A 20,548-nucleotide genomic window follows, 5' to 3' on the forward strand; every position below is an offset into this window, starting at 1 on the left:
GAAATAAATAGGAAGAATTAGAGATCTCTGTGTGGTCACAATGCCATGATCTCATTGCAGTTACAGAGACACAATGGATAGCTTGCACAACTGGAATGCTGTCATGGATGGCTATGAACTTTTTAGGAAAGACAAGACAGCAATGTGAGGTGGTGGAGTTGCTCCTTACATGAGAGAGTAACTGGGATGTATTATGCTCTATTGAGGGGTGGGTGAAGAACAAGCTGAAAATTTATGAATAAGAATTCGGGGACAGGCTAACACGGTGACACTGCCGCGGGTATTTGCTACGCGCCACCCCATCAGGAAGAGGAAGTTCTAGAGACAGCTGGAAGAAGCCTCACAGTCACAGGCTCTGGTGTTCATGGTGAACTTCAGGCACACTGATCTCTGCTGGAAAGACAACACAGCCAGGCACACACAGTCCAGGAGGTTCCTGCAGAACATTGATGATAAATGATTCAGATGCAGGACTTGAAGGTATTCTAAGTAAGTTTTCCAACGGAAATAAATTGGGATGAGATATTGACTCCCTCAAAGGCAGAGAGACCCTGCAGAGAGACCTTGACAAATTAGAGAGCTGAGCAATCAAGAACCGTATGAACTTTCTCAAAGACAAGTGCTGGATTGTGCACCTGGGATGGTGCAAACCTGGATGTACGTACAGACTGGGGAACAAGAGGCTGGAGAGGAGTGCTGTGGAAAGGGACCTGGGGGTCCTGCTGATGGCAAATTGAATATGAGTCAGCATATTCAAAAGTAACCACTCATTCTTGCTTGTCCATCATGAAAAACCTCAAGTGAACTGCTCAACATGCAGAGATGCTAAAAGTTTTTCTCTAGCAATGTCATCCTCATATCTCAGTTTGCTCACCAATGGAACAGACACGATAAGTTGCCAGTGTGCCCTGCCCCTGTCCTGGGGGACATCAGGCACAGCGTCACTGGCTGGTTGAGGGAGGTGATTGTCCCACTCTGCTCTGCAGTGGTGAGGCCTCACCTTGAATATTGTGTGCAGTTTTGGGCACCACAATATAAGAAGGACATAAAGCTATTAGAGAGTGTATAAAGGAAGGCAACCAAGATGGTGAAGGGCCTTGAGGGAAAACCATATGAGAAGAGGCTGAGGTCACTTGGCTTGTTCAGCCTGCAGGAGACTGAGGGGAGATCCCATAGCAGTCTACAGCCTCCTAACAGGGGGAAGCAGAGGGGCAGGCACTGATCTCTAGTGACCAGTGACAGGACCTAAGGGAATGGCATGAAGCTGTGTCAGGGGAAGTTTAGGCTGGATATATGGGAAAGGTTCTTAAATCAGAGGGTGGTTGGGAACAGACTCCCCAGGGAAGTGATCACAGCACGGAGTCTGCCAGAGTTCAAGAAGTGTGTGGCACATGGTGTGACCCTTGGAGCTGTTGTGTGCAGGACCAGGATCTGGATTTTAATGATTCCTTGTGGGTCCCTTCTAACTCAGCATTTTCTATGATTCTAGAGTGAGTATTTTTTAAAAACTTAAAGATTTCAATTATTTTTTATTTTTAAGAGTCAAACAAAAAAATACAGAGAATACCACAAAAGTGAGAGGCTACAGATGCCTGTTCCCTGTTCAAAAGAAAACTGTCACTGTCTAATGCAACTGTTTAAATAGCCTGTCCTAAATTGAACAGTAGAGCATAAGAGTCAGCAGACTTATAGTTGCTCAAGGGTTCAGAGAGGCAAATGTCTGGAGCACATTTTTTTATTAAACAAGGAAAGGTAGAACCATTCTACCATGTTCTGACTGTTCAGATGCTTGCTACGAGTGTTACAAGGCCCATTGCAAATTACTATTTCCACATTCATATCATCTCTTATTATCTCTGCTCAGTCACTGTGAGGCAGCCTAATCTATTCCTCACCATACAGACCATTTTATTCTAACCACTAAATAGCATTTCCCATTTGAATTCTGATATTCAGCAACAGGCTCATTTGTTCAAAGACAGTTTCTACATACCTTACTAAAAAATGACATTTTACAGACAGGGATTTTAAACAGTTTCCCAACCCAGAAGTTTAACCCCTTGGTTGTATGTGTGTGTGCTTTTGTATACATATAAGTGTTATTTAAGGCAATGGGATAAATGACAATAACAAAGTATTGCAGAGAATATATGATCAGTTGTCATAATAATGACTTTAAGATTTTTTTTACTCATGAATAAATAGTAAAAATCTATTTATGAGCCCTAAGTTGCAAAGCATTTATACAGCTGCTTAACATCAAGCGATTTGTATTCAGTGGGACTGGTCTAGAATTAACCTACTTTCACATTAGTATTAGATAGTGGCTAGTTGGTGACGGTTACCAAGTTTTTCCCTCATATGAGGCTATAAGAATAATGTGAGGATACCTGGAAAATTGTCTGTAGAAAAAAAGTCCAACCACCTCAAAGGAGGTGAATGAGGAGAGAGATCGTCTCATTTCTTATTACCATACCTATCATACACTGGGGCTTATTGAGAATTTTGTACTTGCAGATGTTAGTTAATTTGCCCCTGTGCGTCATCTCGCATTGATATCCAACTCTGCACCTCATTTTCAAACATATCTGCAGCCCATTTGGATGCTCCTAAATCAACATGTAGTATGTTGCATGGATATACAATTGTAAACTTATGAAGAAACTTGTAAGGAGATCATATATAAGTGATGACTTCCTTAGGTCAGAACAGATTTTTTTATGAATATAAGGAATGGCCATTTTTCCATAATAACGATGATTTCATGTAAAATGTAGGTCTCCACAAGTAAACATTTTCAGCAAAATTTCCAAACTGATCACTTCTCTATCAAGAAAAGCAAACCATAATGGTTTTTTGGGGGGTGATTTACCTCTAGACTGTTTATTGACCTAAGTACTCACAGTGTCCCTGGGAAATCTCTCTGTTTCTGATCACATTTCCACACCTCCCTGAAGAAGGACTTCCAGTTAGATTAACATAACAACTCGGCTTAATGTTATGGAATACGGATATATTTAATATTATTGATTCAAAATATAAAAATAACTAGGTTTTACAAGAAATCCAGATATTTCATCTTGATTTTGGATGAAAAGAAATGTGAAAATATCAAAATTTGCCATGGGAAAGAGAGAGAATTTTGAATTTCATTTCTTAGCTATCCCTAGTTGACTTAAACATGAACTGAAGGGAATACTTGGAAACATGATTTAGAATTAAGTTCTGTGCTGGCCGCAAAATAAGTGCCTTCTCTAACACTGGGCATGATCAGCCTATAAGTCATAAGTTATATATGTTATGTGATGTTACAGGAGGTCAACTAGGTCTACTTACGTGGCCCTCTACCTGCCCTTGAATGCTATTTTTCTTGAGATGGCCTTCTGGTAAAAGACTTTAGGTTAGATAAATTATTCTGATGGTGACAGTCTGTTCCTGGCTGCCTTTTCCATTATTCTGAGCTGCATTGTTCATGTGCTACACTCTTCCAAGTGCTCTGATAAGTGTCTGGGAAAAAATGGTGGCTGAGAACAGGCCTCTTATCACTGTCAGAACCATGAATTCATGAACAGCTCCTCTGCCTGATTTCCAAATTGCCTGTGGGCCAGAGAATAGCTGGAAGTGCAAACTATCTGTGTTGGAGGAACACACCGGTTATTCTTTTTTCCTAGGACAGTTATATGGCTATTTGTGTTACAGCCTTAGGTACAGAATGTTCTTAAGTCTAACCTGAAAGGAGGTTGTAACGAGGTGAGGGTCAGCTCTTCTTCAAGCAAAGAGAAGCTCCTTCTTGCTTTTATGACTAAAATTTCTCTGAAGACCTTAGTAGTAGATCACCTGCCCAAGGGTGCATTGCCTTGTTTTGATTTCTTTTTGTTGAGTACAGAGTGAAAGAACTGATGTACTCTCTGAAGAAACAAGATTTTCTGAGCAAATGTTCTACTTGTGTAGGGAAGCCGATTTGCAAAAAACAATGATTCAACTAAAACTCCTCCAGTTTGAAATTACTCTTAAAATATTTATCATCAAAGAAAGAGAAGTATGCTTTGTTTAAAACTATATTTCAATATTTCAAGAGCTTTCCAGCTTTACGTGATATTATGTTAATAATATTTCCCAGGTGGGAAAATACTCCTCTTCCTCTGAAAGAACTTCTGACATTTTATGCCTCATTTGTGAAGTCAAGCACAAAAGACAAGGGGAGTTTATAAAATAATAAAAATAAACAATTACAACACTCAAACAGATATTTATAGGACATCAGGAGTATCAGCTGTCGGAGATGGAAGGGAGCAAGTACATGCCATTGCACAGATCAGACTCAGGCATGGTCAGTCTTATTTTCTGAGGTTTTAGCATGCAACCCAGAGGCACTTGGCCTTGACCTTTATTCTGGTAAAACATGGGATGGAATTATATAACAAAATAGCAAGCTGCTGTTTCTAAAACAGGGAAAGAGAAGCCTGATAGGATACAGAAGAAATTGTGCATCAGTTTAGAGGTGAACTGCTGAACTGGTTATGTGAAGGAAAAAAGATCTACCTTTTTGTCACAAAATTATCTTCCTATAAGAAAGATGGAATTATTTTTGAAAGCCACAAGGAATGATAGTCACTTTTTGGAGTGCTGTGGTGATAAGTCATTGGAACACATGTTCTCATGAGTTGATTTGGGATTTTTCAGAACAGTGAAAAGTCGCAAGATGCAGCATTGTGTCAGGCATCTGATTTTTATTTGGCATGTGCTGAAACATGAATCACAGTGTACATATTGTTTTTTTCAGAGTAGAACATGAGAGTTTCAGACACTAATTCACGCTCTTACCTGAAAGCATTGCAACGACAATTTCATGTCAGCTGAAGTCCCAAGAGGGCTGGAGGTTTGGCAAAAGCACAGAAGCCCCAGTCAAAATGCTTCAGAAAGAAATAGCAAAGAAATAACAAATAATTGGAAAAGGCAAGCAACACTTCCACTTACCAGGGCTTAAAAAGATAGAGTCAAGGACTTTTTTGCTACTCAAAACACATGCCTTTCATTCAAGTGATGAAATCCAAGCAATCAAAGGAAAAGTTATCAGTGTAAAAATCACTCCATGACACATTTTTTAGAAATATGCTGTTGAATTAGCTTTGGTAAATGCAATGTTCAGAAATAGTTTGAAACAGCTGGTACAAGTGGAAATTAATAATTTTGCCTAGGTCACAGTAAATGTTTCTTGTATGCATACATAAAGAAAAGAGCAGAGACAAATTTTATAACATAGCAGAACAATTTATCTGCCTCATAGACTCATGAATATTTGAACTGAGCATTTGAGACTGAGGAAGTAGTCTGAAATCTCAAACTCTTGTTATTTCCTTCAGTAATTGTGGAGTTTTGATGTTTACCTCCACAAGAAAGTAAATCTGTTGAGAATTTTATCCTTATATGAAAAGCATATATATTTAGTGGCCAAAAGACATGAAGCAGAGTTTGTATTTTATTGTGACATAGAACTGTGAGACAAGATCTACAAATTTGGAGTGCCCTAGTATCTGAAATGCCATTGGGTTGCTCTTATATTCCATGAATACTGTTGCCATAACAAAAGTGAAAGGGAGACAGAGAGAAAGAAATGTAGGAAGGCAACAGATGTCATATATATACTAACGGCAATGGAAAGTGATCTAACCCGTGAGACCCTTATCTGAATAAACCATGAGTGCTCTGAACTAGTTTATTAATTTCCATGAAAAATTGAGAGTTGAAGTCTTAGACTCAATGATTTATAACATATTCTGTATAAAAAAATTAATTCTATTATATGCACAATACAACCTATGAAGTTACAAATACAGCTGCATAAATACTGGATAGATGAGGGGTTTTTTTCTCAATAGAGAAAAATAGCTGGTAGCTTTTCTTCATAGAGCAATTTGATTCTGAGTTAGAAGTTAATTTTGAGGCTAAGTGAGGTGCTAGGCTTGTACTTTCTTAAATGAAAATGAGAAGATGTGGACTACAGAAATACATAAACAAATGGTCTTATATGGTTCATTTTCCTACAACAGCTATTTAGGAAATGTAAAAGAAAATAGTCTGATATTTTCTGTTATCACTGAACTTATGAGGATTAAATTATTCCTTTAGTTGAACATAAGATCCTTCTACATCTTAGCCTCATCCTCTTATTTTTAGTCTGCATTTTTCGAAGTTTTAACATGGAGGTAATTACCTGTCACTGCTGAGTAGAGTTACATACAGAAACAAAAAATAGGTTCCCCTTTTGGTAGGAAAGTAACAGTATTATGACTGGACAATTTAACCATTATTTTTTGACTCAGAAGTTAACACCCTGCTGAAGTATTTATATTTCTCTGGGCTCTTGAACAGGGAGAAAGACATTACTGCAGCAGGTTACAACTGGCTTACAAAACTAAGGTTTTCTTTTGCAGTCTGCAGCCTTGAGATTTCATTGTTGTAGTCAAACAACAAAACCAACCCTGAATATTAGATTCTCCACAATAAGAAAGCCTCCAAAACCAACCAGTTCCCCAGATTGCCTTTCACCAGCCTATACAAGGTTATAATTTTTCAGTATTTGTGTACATCACTGAAGTTTTTAGGGAAATGCTAAACATATTCCTTTTCAACAAACTAAAATTTCGTATGGCAGAGCTAAATGCATTTTAGCTCAGAAATTCCAACTGAATCCTAACTGTGACACTAACCTAAGGCTGTCTTAATAGGCTGACAATAGTTACCTATGTCACACAGCTCTTGCTTTCTAGGGATGGATTAGAAATGGAAAGAGACTAATCTGTCCTAAGTAGACCCTTTCTGTTCTAGTGTGTATTTAGCCCACGGAAAGGCACTCAGTCCTCTCTATCCTCCTTATTGCTATCAGGCTTCCTTTTCCATGGTTTGGGAACAGCATCTTTGTATTTATGGGTTTATAAGAGCCCAATAATTCAAGGAAGCACGGTAACTTCCTCTTAGTGGAAAGGGGGTTCTGTGTAGTGAGTTTCTGTGTAGTGGGTTTCTGTGGCTGGGTTTTGGTAGCAGGGAGGCTACAGGGGTACCTTCTCTTAGAAGCTGCTAGAAGCTTCCCCTGTCCCATGGAGCCAATGCCAGCCAGCTCCAGGATGGGCTTCCTGCTTCTGGCCAAGGCCGAGCCAATCAAGAGTGATAGCATATTTATATATGCTGACATATTTATATGTGATAGCATATTTAAGAACAGAAAGATATTGCACAAAAAAAATTCCAACCAGGGAAGAGCGGAGTGAGAACATGCGAACAACAATGCACACACCAAGGTCAGTGAAGAAGGAGAGGGAGGAGGTGCTCCAGGTGCTGGAGCTGAGGCCCCTGCAGCCCATGGTGCAGACCATGGAGGAGCAGCTGTGCCCCTGCAGCCCATGGAGCACCATCAGGGTGCAGAGACCCACCTGCAGCCCATGGAGGAGCCCATGCTGGAGCAGGTGGATGCATGAAGGAGGCTGTGACCCTATGGGAGGCCCAAGGTGGAGTAGGATCTTGCTGGACACCTGCAGCCTGTGAAGAGAGGGGCCGTGCTAGAGTAGGTTTTTCCCGGGTAGGACTTGTGGCCCCTGTGGGGGACCCACACCAGTACAGCTCATTCGTGAAGGACTGCACCCCATGGAGGAGTGACCCACGGGAAGTTGGGAAGAACTATTGCCCAAGGGATGAACTCACTGGAGAGGTCCATCAAGGACTGTCTCCTCTCCCTGAGCAGTGGCAGAAACAACAACTGACCGCAACCCCCATTCCCCATTCCCCTGCACTGCTGTGGGGGAGGAGGGAGAACATGGAAGGAAGAAGGGGTGGGGGGAAGGTGTTTTTAGGATTATTTTACTTCTCACTCTTTTGCTCTGACCCTGTTAGTAATAAATTCAACTAGTATCCCCACTTTGAGTCTGTTTTGCCCATGATGGTGATTAGTAAGTGACCTCCCCCAGCTCTCAACTCATTAATCCTTCGCTGTTTTCTTCTCTCCTCTGGCCAGTTGCAGAGGGGAGTGAGAGAACGGCTTTAGTGGGTACCTGACATTCAACCAGGGAACTTCAGCACAATCTCATAATTTGCCTATCTGCACAGGCCATCAATGACGGACACTGTCAGCCTCTTTCATCATGACCCTTTCATTTCAAAGCAGAAGCTTCTAAAAAATTCGTATTAGTAGGTGATATCAGTACCGAGAAAATGCAGAGAAACTGCCAGAGTAAAATATTGTATGTGTTGTTTAATTATAATTGAATAATATTAACCGATTAGTAGAGCAGATTCATACTAGACTATTAAATTTGAATAGCATCAGTAAGCCTTATTTCACTTGTATTGACAGCAGTCAGGTTTTGCTGATAAAGACTTCTTGTTTTCTCCCAATTTGGAATACAGAAGCTTTACTCTGGTTTTCTTTTTTTTTTTAAAAAAGTGTTCCAGTACTATAGGTATTTAGTGGAAACTTGCAGCTTACTCTCAAGATAGCTGGTCATTCTTCCTCTATTTGTACCTTTCATTTACATCCATGTTGACACATTTTAAAACTACAGAGAAAAAAAAAAATCGTCATTTTATTTCAAAGCAGAGCTGCAAGAAGAATTTGTTGCCCATTATTTTACCTATAATATTTCTGGTTGGGATTTTTTTTTTTTAGTAAGAGAGAATAAACAAAAGATATTGCCACATATTTCAAACTATAAGCTTTTAAAAAGCAATATTTTTTTTTCTATCCAGTTACAGGAGCAGAACAGACCACAAGTGCTGTGTAGGGTATTTTGTAGCCTCATTTATTTAGAAATTAATCTCACCTGGCAAAGTAAAAACTATTTGCTATTCCCAGCAGTGATGACCTAAAAAGTCAGCATTAAACAGTGTTTGTTAGAGACTTTATAATGTAATCAGGCCTCTTTATTGATGCTTGCTGCTGAGAAGGGCATAAAGGTTCTCCCAGAGAAAGCAGTGGAAACTTGGTTTCAGCAAATCACTTAAGCAGATACTTATTTAAATGTGTTTCAGTTTAAGCAGGTGCTTATATTCCGTCAAAGTAAACTAGTCTCAAAAATGTGCTTCAGTGCTCTTCTAAAGATGGGACAGCACCTTGATTAAAGCCTAAATTTTCAAACACTTACATTACTGGCTTTTCTCTAAAAGTCTTTGAGAATTTCAGAGCCCCAACTTAGTTGTTATCCATCTGCAATGAATGAGAACATTTCCTTCCTTCATATGAAATCTCATTGGTTGATGAAGAAAATATAGTTTAGCATTAAAAAAAGAGAAAGCAGAAGTCTTACGTCTCTCATATTAAAGAATGCTAGGTTAAAATGAGCTTTCATTCCTCTAGCAGGGTGAATAACTATGCTTGTAAGGAAAACCAGTTGTGTAGAGATGCAGCACACACAGAGGCACTTGCATTCTTACCACTGAGTCACAACTGAGCCTGCAAATAGACTGCTCACTTGGGATCTTTAAGGACTCCTTAACCTTTTCATATGAGCCTATGTCTGAGTCACATACCCCACCCAGACGTCACTGTCAGTAGCCACATTTGTCCAAATAAAATAGCCCATTTCTTCAATAATTTCATTCTAGAAAAATAACTTGTTTATATAGTTTCCTAACTTCTGTGCTGGCTCAGTGTTACCATATTTCTATGACAAATGAATAATGTCTGTTTACCAAATTCCCAGTTCTAAATGTTTCAGATAAATTGATGGGAGTTATCCTTGAGTAGTAACAGTAGAATTAATGCGGTAAAGAGTATAATAAATATGTATAGTAAGCTATACCTCTGCTACTAGGTGTTTTGTGTATTTACATGTGAGTAACTGAGTAAAGGAAAATGACATTTATGAAAGAAATGTAAAGAGGGAGGAAGGAAAAGAATTGCTATTACAAAGTACAATTCTTTGAACATTTTTGTGCCAATAAAGAAATGTTTGGGGGTTTGGAGGTATGGTTTGCACACTTGGTTTTATTCCTGATGTTTCAATGATTTTTTCTCTTTGAGTAATTTAACCTCCAAAAATCAGTGTGTGCTTCTAGATAAAGACTACAGGGTCATCAGACACGTAGATATTAAAAAAGCAATACTCTTTCTGTCTCAAACCTCCTTCTTTAAGGATTTGCATACATCTAGAAAAATCAGATTTCTAATTTGAGGATTATTTGGGGATTTTTGGAGATGATGGGGATTTTTGGAGATGAAAGGCACCATTCAAATGTTAGCTATTACCATTGCAAGAGTCAATCTTTACTATCACAGTAGGGGTAGGTGCTATAATTAGTGCCAGATAGCACTGCTACCGTTATTCATTTATATTACTGACAGTTCTGAAATTATCTTGTGGGGAAAAGCAGATATTATTTGAGAACCTATTCCTGATTCTGATCCCTAATTAATTGAATGTACAATCCCTTAGAAAGATATACTTTTACCTGAAATATTACAGTAGTTGCTGTTAGTGTGAATGACAGTATATTGGTCTTTATGTGCAGTGGGACACTGAATATATCATACAATCTTTTACTTTACTTTCCTTTGAATTTCCAGGTTCAAGCTGTTACTAGCTGATTCACACTTGTGTTTCTGATCTACTGAGAAAGGTATTGTTGATTTATGGAGCAGTCATTATTACTGCAACATAATTGAGAGACCTGAAAATATTTAAGATCATTTCACAAACTCAATTTACTTTTTCATCTCTCTCTTTTTGAAACACTGGCATATACGGCTTTTATACTTGTATGTTAAACTTGGCATTACAGTGTTTATTTCCCTTCACTCTACAATATAGAGTTTATTTTAATACCAGAAATGCTCACCGTGCCCAAGGAAAATTTCACTTCTTCATTAAAGAACTGAAAATACATCAGGATGACATAGGCAACCAGTAACAGAACTGCAGAATAATTAACATAACTGGCAACTTAAGGATTTGCCGTGTTTGTAGAGAGCATTCAACACATTCAGAAAATATATTATGTGAAAACCAGTAACAGGCTCTTACAGTTAATTATTTTTGATAGCACATAAGAATAAAATCCAGTGGGTGCTTTCCCATCTCTTGGCCCTAAAACACTAACAGCAGTTAAACTATTTCGGCAGCAGCTTAGAACCAGATGTTTATGATCTGTAAGAAACATCTGTTTATCATAGAATCATAGAATGGTTTGGGTTGGAAGGGACCTTAAAGATTACATGACTGAGATGGTTTACACATATTGAAGATAGGGGTCTTGCAGCACCATAAACTTGTAGATAGATATGTTATATGATACATATGTATGTGCAGACCGAAATACACCAGATATCTACCCATGTTGCATTTTTATTGTACAATACTTTTCAAAAGGCTCTTCTATCACACCTTATAATTTCAGGTTCCCGCTTCTCAAGCTTTCCTCTCCAATTGAAGTCACATTTTTGGATGCTTTCGTACACAAGTTATATTTATGTATGTCTTAGGAATTCCTAAATTTCAGTTAATTATGCAGTGAAGATAGAAAAATTGTAGCACATACATTTCCCAAACTGATTCTAAATTAAATTTCCATTCCTTTTCCTAGGCTTTTCAGGTGCCTTAATATCCTTTGAGAGGGTTTGCAATTTCACAAAGTCATCAGTAGCAGCGAATTTCATTAATAATGTTACCCCTTTGGTGCAGATTATTAATGAGGATATTTAATAAGAACAGGCACAAGATCTTGCACTAGCCTGTTTTTAATAACATTAATATATTTAATACTTGGAAACTACTCTGGTTTTTTATGACATACTATATCTTCTCTGTTAGACTGCTGTATTTCTGTTGTGCAGCAAGCAATCAAATTTGGTACTGCATATTTTGATTTGTGCTAACACTCCTATACACTAATTTTACTAGTATGCCTTACATTTATTTATGTCATAAATCAAACTGCCAATGCATTCTTATGTTTTTGCAACATATATTCATATGCCATTGCTTCTGCATCATGAGTGAAAATTAATTTTGAGTTGATTTTTTTGCTGATTTGGCAAAATTATACTTATTGCAAGGTACTGTAAACATCTTCTTTCATGATGTATCCATTAAGATGAAGGTTAAAAACACTTTGCTATGAGGTGTACCTCATTTTTAATTCAGTTTTATTACATGCACTGTTATCTGTAACTCTGTAGCACTTTAAAGTATTCAGTAAGTTCTGTAACAGCCAGTATAACATCATATGGACAGCCAAAGATGCTTTCCTTTGCACTTAATGTTGACTACTTCAGTTTACATCAGAGCTCTATGTGATTCTCAGAACATTTAAATATGCCTGATTTCCTTCATCAGCATGGGAGTAAACTGAAGCTCAAAATGATTGAGAGCAGCCCTGCAGAGAAAGTTTTGGGGGTGATGGTTGATGAAAAACTTAGCATGAGGCAGCAGTGTGCGCTTGCAGCCCAGAAAGCCAACTAGATCCTGGGCTGCATCAAAAATAACATGACCAGAAGGTAGAGGGAGGTGATTCTTCTTCTCTATTCTGCTCTTGTGAGACCTCATCTGGACTATTGTGTACAGTTCTGGTGCCCCCAACACAAGAAGGACATGGAACTGTTGGAGAAAGTCCAGAGAAGAGCCACAAAATTGATAAGGGGACCTCCCCTATAAAGACAGGCTGAGAAACTTGGGGCTCTTCAACCTGAAGAAGAGAATGTTGGGTGGAGGCCTCACAGCAACCTTCCAGTGTCTGAAGGAGGCATACAGGGAAGCCAGAGAGGGACTCTTCATCAGGAATTGTAGTGATAGGACAAGGAGTAATGGATACAAATTGAAAGAGGAGAAATTTAAATCAGGCATTAGGAAGAAATTCTTTACTGTGAGAGTGGTGAGATATTGGAACAGTTTGGCCGGGGATGCTGTGGATGCTCCAACCCTGGTGGTGTTCAAAGCCAGGTTGCACAAGGCCTTGAGCAACCTGGTCCAGTGGGAGGTGTCCCTACCCCTGGCAGGGGGAATTAGGACTAGATGATCTTTAAGGTCCATTCAAACTCTGTAACAGTCTATAATACTGGATGATTTGCCAAGAATCCTGTTGTGAGCTAGTAGTAAATCTGTTAAAATAACTGGGAAATCCTCCCAGATATACACGGTATCTTCTGATCATGAAATCACTTAGATGCTTAATCTGTACAGTGTTACTCCAGCTATTAACTTCATCCAACAAAACCTCTTGTCTGTATATGACACATTTAAACATGTTATATTAGTATAGTCTAATTATTCATCATGATTAGGTGTTTTTCATTTTACAAGTATTTCTTTTTTCAGTTATAACCACTTGCTCAGTCACAAAAAGTATATTCCTGTGGAGGCTATGATTTTCCAGACAGTACAGCAATAGTTGATGTGCTCTGTCTAGCCATGTGATTTGCACTGTAACATTGATGTGAGCAAAAAGGAAGAAAGAAAGACCAAAGGAATATATATACTTTTGTCATTCTGTGTAGCTGACTTAAGCCACTGCTTGAAATAAGTTTATTCTCTCTCTCTGTATATTAATGATGCTGAGCACTAGCTAGACGTGTGATTCCATGATGCAGTGAAGGTCACAGGATTTTTTCTACTCTTGAGTTGCTGGACTCATTAGCACATCCAAAAAGACTCCAAAACAGGTAAAAATAATGTTTCTGAGCAGCAGAGATGTCAAGGAAATGTTTCCAAAAGTGGCTAGCAAGCCATGACTATGAATACTCTGCAACGACCTCTACCTCTCTGCCAAGACTTCTGTCTGTCAGAGGAAGCTCTGCCAGCTCAACCAACGTGTGGTTCAGGATCAATGGTTGTCTACTGTTCGGGTCTGGTCTGCAATTCTCTGCCATCTGAGGTATCGGCAACTGGTTTCTGTCTTGCCAGAACTAAAGAGTCCAATCAGCTATTCAGCTGAAGGATTTTGTGCTGCTAGCTATTTACTTGCGGAGTGCTGAGATATTTGGAGCTGACTGTGAGAATATATCTCTCCTTTAATGCTCCAAGGAGTCTAACTGTCACACACTGCAAATTCAGAATACCCATGCAGGCTGAGACCACTTCAGCATGAGTATAGGACAAGTTTACTTGTCCATGCTATAGAACAGAATGAAACATTTTGTTGCAACCAATACCAAACTCAGTTAATTCTCCATCACTTCCTCATCACAAAAGTGGAAATTACTAAGTACCCTTTTTTTCATAATCCTGAATCTTGACCTTTTTAAAATAAAAACAAGAAACATCTTTCCAAACCCAAATTCTGTTTGATTTCCAAACATCCTAAACCTGTTTCTAAAGCAACTCAAAACAGATAAAAAGATCAAAACATGCCACGTAACACTTTAAAGATTGTTTGAAAGGGTAACCATTCCTCCCTCTGCATGGGAAATGCTAACATTGACAAAGTTTTTTTCTTTTCAAGTTCGAGACTTTGCTTTCTCTGAGACTTTCAAATATTTTTGTGACATGATTACTGAGTGAATCTCCCAATTTCTTCTTCTCGGATTGTTTTGTTAATGTGTGGTGCAGGTTCCATTTCATGGCTGATTGGGATTAGTGAACACCAGCCTTCTGAGAGAGGGTTTAAGAACATCCCACAAACTGAGTGGCAGATGGGAAAACAGTTTTTGGCAGCACTGGCTTTCTAATTACTGCAAAAAGAACCCAGCATCATGCCTCCACCCCAAGCAGCTGTACTTTAATTTGCAATGGAAATAATCCAATCAGATCTGTCTTTTCCCTCTCTTCACTTAATTCTGTCTTGTTTTATTTTTTAATGTGATCGTTATTTATTTGGTTTAATATTTTAAACTAAGTCTCTCTGTTTTTTTCTTTTAAGGACTGACTGCCAAGAATTTCCCCATGATGGGATTACTAAGAGATTAGCCACTGCCAGAAACTTTCCTTAAGTATGATAGGATTATTTAGGGAACAAACTGTTGTCATGTTCCATCATCATGAATTGGGATTCCAGGGGCAGACCAAACTGTCCAAGCTGAGAAGTCACAAGTGTTCCAGGGAAGACTCAAAGTGAGGGCAACAAGCAAAAATCTGATATTTCAGAGTAGTCAGAATTTAAAAATATCTACTGTCTAGGCAGAAAGCATCAGAATCCCCAGTGATTTATTTCAGATGTAAATTAATGCACATATAAAAGGAATAAGAATGCTTAGGTCTATGGCAAATAGATGATTCCTTTCTCCAGTTCGAGCAACCACGAGTTCCCAATATTTTAATTTGATTTCTTTTAGACATATCATGCATTCAGACGGCAGTTATGCTCACAGTGTCCCCATGCATCCCAGAATATTACCCGCAAAAAAAAAAAAAGAGTCTTACCATTTTCATATTAACTACGTGCACCACTACCTTCTTGTCTTGGTTCCTGCCAGGACAGGGTTAATTTTTACAGTAGCCAGGAGGGGGCATGGCCAGGACACTATACCACCTCACCTCATTGCTGGTGGTGGGGGGAAGGGAGTCTCTGCCAGGGAGAAAGGGTTCCTTCCAGTGGTGTAAGTGTGGCAGAGGGAGCAGTGGAGTGGCCCCAGTTCTGAGCAGGAGGGAGCAGTTGGGGGTAGCATGACAGAGGGGGTGGTCAGGTAATGTCTATTGTCGGGGGGTTCTGCAGTGAACAATAATAATTTCTTTTCTTGTACCTTCTATCATTAGTATTGTTGCTGATTTTTTGTCTCATTGATGTTTCCAGCAAATTGGTTTTATCTCCACCCATGACCTTCACCTTTTGTGCCTGCAATTCTGCTCTCCAGCCAGCCACAGCGGGAAAGGAGGATGAGGAGGGAGGGAGTAAGTGAGCAGCAGAGTGATTTGGAGTTTCAATGGGAACACAAAATTGGGGAGTACCATTCTTAAACCACAACACTTCTTCAGGATGAAAGATTGCTTAACCATGTTCATGGACTTCCCATGACTAACAGGCAATAATATATATACCTGTGCTTTTGGAAAAGAACCATAAGAGTTTCATTTAGGCACAGCAGCAGTTGCAGTTGAGGTGTTACATGTAAAGTGACATCCAGAACAACATGTTATGCACCAATTTTCTTAGTATATTACATTGCAGAAGTAGATTTTACTATGCAGACTCAATGTCTTTATTAGTTGTTATACCCACATCGATTCACAAAAGGCCAGATTCTAAGCACCTGTGTGAACAAGCCCAGTAGACTTGTGATGTAAATGCTTACATAAATCTGAAGTCAAAATTAATTTTCTTTAAAAAGTAAAGATGATTTACATTATTGTCACAATTATTATTTCACAATTTATTATTATTTCACAAAGTCTATTTTCTGCTAGAAAAGTGAGCTCAAAGTGAAAAAAAGAAAAGCATGGTGGTAAATAAATTTTCTGTGGTTACTCTTCAAAATAACATACAGTTTAACTTTTAATTAGTTAGATTAAATTTGTGTAGGTTTTCTGTTGCCTTTCTTTTTCAAAGAATCATGGAACTACAACACTTTTAAGACAGTAGAGAAAGCAGACGGAAAACCCCTGCTACCCAGTATAAATCTACTGGCTTCCATTCTACTTTCCTAGCCCTTTCACCAAACTGATTTCTACACCATTTTTTTGACTTAGAAGGACAGCAAAAAATCTCAGTATTTAAGATATTAATATAACTAGGGCTTGAATAGCTTCTGTTACTGCAATACCCAGGTAGTTCTGAAATAAAGGTTCACCCATTCTGACATACATATTAAATAGACCTATACGAGCACTGATTTCAAGACAGTAAGTATTTCATTTTAATTCTCTAACAAGCAGTTTATATTAACAAAATAAAAACTATTTTAGGGCTTATATCTTAAAATATGAGTGATTTTTTTTTTTTTTATTTTAGACTAGAGGTAGAGATTTTATTTAAACTTGTCATTAGTTTTGGATCACTTCATCCACTGTTATTGTCCTGTTTTACCAAGTGGAAACTGACTTAATGAAAGCCAAAGCCAGAATACAATTAATATATACAACAAAGATGAAATCTGAAGTCCTGAAATACTGACTCAAGCATAGGCTTAAAGCAGACTTAAAGTGTCCAAACAAATCCTGTGCCAAGTCACAGCTCATGGGCTAATTTCACCTCAGTACAAACAAGAAGAGTGCTCAATTTTCACCACCATTCCTAAATCTGTATATGTTCTTCTCTACATGAGCTAAATTGCTAAAAGGATTAGCCAAGAGTCAGATTTATATTTTTTCACAAGATAAATATGTTTATTAATAGGGAACATCATAAAAATCACAAGGAAACATATTTCAAGTAACTGGAAGTTCAGACAACTTATATTCTGTAATAAAGAGAATTTTGCTGTATCCGAACAAATTAGAAAATTATTTTGTCCAATATTAATTCCATTTCATACAGGACATTGTTTATGTCAATAAAATTGCCTCTGTTGTAAAACATAACTAAAAGTAATGTATTTGTAAAGCACCTTTTAACAAGACAGTACAGAAAACTACCATTATTTGCTGTACCATTATACCCTTCCAGCTATAAGAAATAATATTATTATATTTTGTTTTAAACCTTTGCTTGATGACACAGTGTCAAAATGCATCCTATGGAATGATCTGCCTGTGTGAGGTAGTGATTTTTCTCTGTTTCCTGTTAAAACATGGCATTTTGCATTATTTACAGTGAAATATATATGGTATATAGAGAGTGAAAAAAGTTACATACTAAAGGAAATAAACAATCTGTTTTAGCTCTGGCTCTTAGATGTTCTAGACAAAAAAATTTACAGAGCCTGAATCTAAGATTCATGAATGATGGAATAATATTTTCCTGAGAGCATACACAACATACTGTTCCATTCTCATGACATTGACCACTCATCACTGGTGAGGAAAAGGTAAAAGTGTATTGGTGTATATCTGTAAACATCTGCTTTATCTGTTTTATATGGCAGTATAAAATATACAGCTTATATCAATTCTTCCCACTCTTTTATGCGATATCACTCCACCACTCATTCAGCACATGACATGTTAGATGCAGCACAGAGTGTACCTAAGGTGTTATAACTGTATAAGAGATGAAAAGGACATTTACAGAGACAATATCATCTCACGAATCTGACTCAGAGAAGAATCTTATACTGCCCTCCCAGAAAGCTGAAATTAACCAGCATTGTACACGAGCAGGTACAACAATGCCCCTAGGAACATACAGTGTAATAAATGGCAGCATCTGAGGTACCTGAAGTTCATATTTGACAAGCATTGATTTACACAGAACTGTGAATCACACAGGTTTCCAGCTGGCAATTACTGACTGTTATCTCTCCCTCTGTGCCAGACATATCTATCACAAAGCCTGATAAGACAGTAGTAAAACTAAGGAAAATAGTGGTGTTGAATCCACAAATGATACTATGGACCAAAGACAGCTATACTAAAAAACTCAGAGCAGAGGAATAGTCTAAACCAAGTATTACCCACACCACAGTAATTCTAATTTTGCACAACGGTAGCCACGATTTAAACTCTAAAACAGCACATTTGTGTGAGTGTGATTCGACCTCCTTCAAGACCAACATGTGATCTCCCTACAAAGTCACCAAGCCAAAGTGCAATTGAAACTGTTGCACAGCAAGACAGTCAAATGTATCATATATATGAAATGCTGCATGGAATATCAAAATTATGAGTCAGCTGATACCTTAAGAAAAACAAAAACCAGTCAAAAAAAAAAAGATAAACCTGAGTGCTGGTCCAACTCATACCCACATCACTGGAAAGACATTTTCAGATAAATGTAAGAATGCTCTTTCTTGCAGGCAGTGAGCAAATTATGACAGCCATAATGCAACTAAAGATCCTAAATTAGGAAAGAACTAGCTGAAACAAGTTTTGAAATATCATCTGTAGGAAGTATCAAGTAAAATATTCATCCTTCCCCCGTTCACCCTTGACTAGCACACAAGTATATGCACACTCCAAGACATTTGCGACAATTCTGATGCATAAAGAAAGCCATTTTAAAAGGAGAACATCCATGTAGCAGAGCATGGCATCTTTAACTGAGCGAAGTCTCAAAAAATTCTGAAGTTTGCCAGTTAGAAAGAGACTGGGGGAAAAGAAATAATTGTATTGTTTGGAGCTTTCTCTTTTTTAACTTGTGTTTCAAGTGTTATCAACTAGAGCCAAACTCATTACTTTAATATAGTTACACGTTTTCCAATAATTAAGCCCTTCATTATTAGTGGTGTCAGATAAATCAGACAGTTATAAGATGTAGGTTTTTGTAAGTATCAGTGAAACTATCCTTTGGCGTGCAAGTCAGTTTAGATTTAGAAAACCTTGACAGAGATACGGTATGGATGGATTCTGGAGTGCCATGAATGTCATAGAATTGTATTGTCCATAAAACACAAATGACCATCAGTTACCCCTGCCACAGCACAGAAATGTTGACATATATTGCATGCGTATGAGAAGGATGAGAGAAAAAACGGTATCTTTTTTATTTGGCAAGAGACCAAGACCCTCCTGTCCTTGTATAAGAATGATGAACGTTGATAGGAAGAGATGGGGAATAAGAAATTTTCTTTTTTTACATGTGTGTGCAGGGAAAAGGAGAAGTTCCAAGGAATAAGGGAAATTTCTTAATTCAACATAAAAATATAACATGCCTTTCATGGGGGATGCTTCCAAAAGCATGAAAATATTATATATTCAGCAATGGGTTCCTGGTGATTTTAAAGTTTCCATTGGCCTCTTAGTTGAGCATATTAAGTCTTAGATGCCAAAAGGTACTGGAATGGGGTCTTTCCTTAAACTCTCTTCCATAATTAATCTACCTCAGAAGTTATATGCATTAATAGTAGTTCAGAGTCTGGGAAGAAAAATTAATTTTTTTTCTCTAGGCATGTTTCCATCTTTCATTGCCCTGTTTCTTTTCAATTTTATATGAGATATTCATTTGTGAATAAATGCTTTGGAATCTATTTCTTCATTCAAATCTCTACTTTGTAATGCTACTCTGGTTAGGAAACATTTGTGGCAAGGAAAGAATAGCTGAGAATAACTTTAGATTGAACATAAACCAATGTCATAAAAATAAATTACACTCCGGTCAAACTGTGGTAAATCTCTAGGAAATCTAAGAGCTACTTTGAAGTTATTGCCTGTTAGAAGAGGCAAGTATTTAAGATATTAAACGTACATGTACAAGTGTCTATAATTCTAAATAATTTGAATTGTATACTATACATAAACAGACAGAATAAGAAAAAATAAAAACAGAATTCTAAAATCAGCCTTACAGAAATATTCTTTACTAAGCACAGCAACCAGAACTTCAGAAATAGCTAAGCTAATGTTTCATATATAAATTTAAATTCAATAGTTGTAAATTTATGCACCCAGGGATCAGCTTTAATTATCAAATCTCAAACTCTTTCATAGGAATTTGATCCATACCCTGAGTCAACCTTGATGAATAAGGCCCATAGTTGATTCTCCTTTCTATCTTTTTTTTTTTTTTTTGGAGTATGAAACTGCTGGTTTTATTAGAA

General features: G+C 37.7%; 1 long non-coding RNA gene across 1 annotated transcript in view; it reads right to left on the minus strand.

The window, feature by feature from the left end:
- Positions 1-4,828: 4,828 nt before the first annotated feature.
- The window catches only part of LOC113963282, a 69,458-nt gene continuing 53,738 nt past the window's right edge, over positions 4,829-20,548 (minus strand). The window contains exons 2-3 of the long non-coding RNA XR_003532707.1: positions 9,135-9,196; positions 4,829-4,913 (exon numbers count right to left, since the gene is read on the minus strand). This is a non-coding gene — a long non-coding RNA (uncharacterized LOC113963282). The remainder of the gene's footprint in view (positions 4,914-9,134; positions 9,197-20,548) is intronic.

Source organism: Neopelma chrysocephalum, unplaced genomic scaffold (assembly GCF_003984885.1).
Source record: "Neopelma chrysocephalum unplaced genomic scaffold, ASM398488v2 Primary Assembly neopelma1_24, whole genome shotgun sequence".
Classification (NCBI taxonomy): Eukaryota; Metazoa; Chordata; class Aves; order Passeriformes; family Pipridae; genus Neopelma; species Neopelma chrysocephalum.